This window comes from Anolis sagrei, chromosome 2 (genome assembly GCF_037176765.1).
Source record: "Anolis sagrei isolate rAnoSag1 chromosome 2, rAnoSag1.mat, whole genome shotgun sequence".
In the NCBI taxonomy this organism is placed as follows: Eukaryota; Metazoa; Chordata; class Lepidosauria; order Squamata; family Dactyloidae; genus Anolis; species Anolis sagrei.
In genome coordinates, this window is record NC_090022.1 from 271,879,561 (window position 1) to 271,883,245 (window position 3,685).

Here is a 3,685-nt window from a genome sequence, read left to right on the forward strand (position 1 = left end):
CCCCCCCCCCCGAAATTTTCATGGTGGTTCGCGAAAAGGCCTTACTGGTGCATTATTTAAACTTATGTTAAGTCATATCATGATCTGATCACCCTACTCAATATATCCCATATGCATGGGGGTATTGGGGTAATGATACAAAAGGTTTGCTAGGCTAGACGCTCTTTCACTCAGACTCAGCCCCCCCCCCCCCCCCCGAAATGAAATCCTGGCTACGGGCCTACACACACACACAAACACATATTGGGAGGCCTGTATACATGGGGGGGGGGGGGGCAATTGAAGTTTGTGTGTATCCATTTGAAGGCTGCTTCTCATCCCACTCTTCTCTCCTCTCTCTTTCTCCTCTCTCTTCTCGTCTCTTCTCTCTCATCAGTCTCTTCTCCCTCTTCTTTCTCTTTTCTCTCCCCCTCTCATTTAAAATATTACCTCCAAGGCACGTACTGTACATGTAGCTAGTTAACAGGCATGGTGGGCAAACTTGGGCCTTCCAAGTATTTTGGACTTTGTATATATCCATTCGAAGGCTGCTCCTTGTCCCAGAGTCTTCTCTCTCCTCTCCTTTCTCTTTCTTGTCTCTCTTCTTTATCCCTCCCCTCTCTAGCTGTCTCTTCTTTCTCCTGTCTCCTTCTCTCATTTAAAATGTTACCTTCAGGACATGTACTGTACATGTACCTGGTTAACAGGCATGGTGGGTAAACTTGGGCTGTTGTCAGCTGTTAGGAATTGTGGGAGTTGGAGTCTAAAACAGCTGGAGGGCCTAAGCTTGGCCATGCCTGATAGCATTGCTAGCACTTGCTGTTAATGGATGTTCTGTATATATATTGGGGGCGTGTGTGTATATATTGGGGTGGGGGATTGAAGAGTACAGTTTGTATATATCCCTCCAAAGGCTACTCCTCAACCTAGAGTTTTCTCTCCCCACTTCTTCTCTCCTCTGTCTCTTCTCTCTCTCTCCTTTCTCTCTCATCTCTCCTCCTTTTCTCTCTCCTCTTTTCTGTCTCCTTTTCTCTTTCCCCTCTCCCTCTCATCTCTTCCCCTCTCCTCTCCCTTCACTTTTTCTCCTTCCTCTTTCTTCTCTTTTTTTCCACCTCCCCTCTCTTCTCTCCCCCTATACTAGTTAACAGGCATAGTGGCAAACTTGGGCCCTCCAGGTGTTTGGGACTTCAAAAACACAATTCCCTTCTTTCCCTCTTTCCCCCCTCTCCTTTCTTTTTTCTCTCCACTCTCTCCTCCCTTGCTCTCTTTCCTCTCCTCACCTTCTCTCCTCTCTTTTGTCCTCTCTCCTCCTCCACTCTTTTCTCTCCCTCTTCTTTCCTCTTGTCTCTCCTCTTTCTCCCTCTCCTTTCTCTCCCTCTCTTGTCTCCCTCTCCTCTTTCTCTTCTCCTTTCTCTTCCTCTCCTTTTTATCTCTCCTCCCTCCTGTCTTGTCTCTCCTTTCTCTCCCTCTCTTCTCTCCTCTTTTGTCTTCCCTCCGGTCTCCCTCTCTTCTCTCTCCCTCTCTTCTTTCCCCTTTTCTCTTCCTTCTGGTCTCCCTCTCTTCTCTTTCCCTCTCCTTTCTCTCCCTCTCTTCTTTCCCCTTTTCTCTTCCCTCTGGTCTCCCTCTCTTCTCTCTCCCTCTCTTCTCTCCCCTTTTCTCTTCCCTCTGGTCTCCCTCTCTTCTCTCTCCCTCTCCTTTCTCTTCTAATTTCTCTCCCTCTCCTCTTTTTTATCTCCTCTCTCTCCCCCCTCCTCTCTTTTCTTCCTCCCCCCCTCTCTTCTTTCTCCCCTTTCTCTTGCCTCTCTCTATGCCAGTTGACAGGTACGGTGGGCAAACTTCGGCCCATCCAGGTGTTTTGGACTTCAACTCCCACAATCCCTAACCCATTTTTCTCTCCCTCTCCTCTTCTCCTTTCTCTCCCTCTCCTTTTTATCTCCTCTCCTCCCTCCTCTCTTGTCTCTCCTTTCTCCCTCTCTTCTCTCCCCTTTTCTCTTCCCTCTGGTCTCCCTCTCTTCTCTCTCCCTCTCCTTTCTCTTCTCATTTCTCTCCCTCTCCTCTTTTTTATCTCCTCTCTCTCCCCCTCCTCTCTTTTCTTCCTCTCCCCTCTCTCTTCTTTCTCCCCTTTCTCTTGCCCCTCTCTATGCCAGTTAACAGGTACGGTGGGCAAACTTGGGCCAGTCCAGGTGTTTGGGACTTCAAAAACACAATTCCCTTCTCTCCCTTTTTTCCCTCCTCTCCTCTCTTTTTTCTCTCCACTCTCTCTCTCCCCCCCCCCTTGCTCTCTTTCTTCTCCTCTCCTCCTCTCCTTCTCCACTCTTTTCTCTCCCTCTCCTCTTGTCTCTCCTCTTTCTCCCTCTCCTTTCCCTCCCTCTCTTGTCTCCCTCTCCTCTTTTTCTCCTTTTTATCTCCTCTCCTCCCTCCTGTCTTGTCTCTCCTTTCTCTCCCTCTCTTCTCTCCTCTTTTGTCTTCCCTCCGGTCTCCCTCTCTTCTCTTTCCCTCTCTTCTTTCCCCTTTTCTCTTCCTTGAATCCAGACAAGACAGAGGTCCTACTGGTCAGTCGGAAGGCCGAACAGGGTATAGGGTTACAGCCTGTGTTAGACGGGGTTACACTCCCCCTAAAAACGCAGGTTCGCAGCTTGGGAGTGATCCTGGACTCATCGCTGAGCCTGGAACCCGAACGGATCTCCCTCTACATCCCACCTCGAAGTTTAAGATCTTCTGGAGAGGCCCTGCTCTCGACCCCGCCAGTGGCACAAGTGAGGCTGGCGGGGACGAGGAGCAGGGCCTTCTCAGTGGTGGCCCCTCACCTGTGGGACTCACTCCCCGGGGAGATCAGATCGACGACTTCCCTTCTAGCGTTTAGGAAAAAACTAAAGACCTGGATGTGGGACCAAGCTTTTGGCCATGCTGACAACTAACTAAAGGACCTGTCGATAGACGAGGACAATGGAATGGAATGGATATATGGACTCTGATATATGGACTCTGACATGAGATAGTTTTTATGATTTTATTAGGTATTGATGTTTTATTTTAATTGTTGAATTGTTATATTTTGTATTGTTTGTTGTGTGATTTGGGCATCTAATTGTGCCTTTCCTGTAAGCCACCCTGAGCCCCCCCCCCCCCGGGTGAGAAGGGCGGGGTATAAGTAGATGAAATAAATAAATAAATAAATAAATTCTGGTCTCCCTTTCTTCTCTCTCCCTCTCTTCTCTCCCCTTTTCTATTCCCTCTGGTCTCCCTCTCTTCTCTTTCCCTCTCCTTTCTCTTCTCCTTTCTCTCCCTCTCTTCTCTCCTCTTTTATCTTCTGTGTCTCTTCCCCTCTCCTCCTCTCTCTCCCCCTCTCTTTTCTCCTTCTCCCCTCTCTCTCCTTTCTCCCCTTTCTCTTGCCTCTCTCTGTGCCAGTTAACAGGTACGGTGGGCAAACTTGGGCCTTTTCAGGTGTTTTGGACTCCAACTCCCACAATCCCTAACAGTTAGGAATTGTGGGAGTTGAAGTCCAAAACACCTGGAGGGCCCAAGTTTGCCTGATAGCATTGCGAATGGGTGTTCTGTCTATATACGGGGTGGGGGAAGGAAGGCTGAGTGCCTCCCTCCCTTCCAAGGCGGCTCCCCGCCCAGAGTCTTCTCTCTCTCCCTCTCTCTCTGGGCCCCTCCCTGCCTGCCTTCCCCGCCCGTCCCGAGCTCTCCTGGGCCTCGGCGC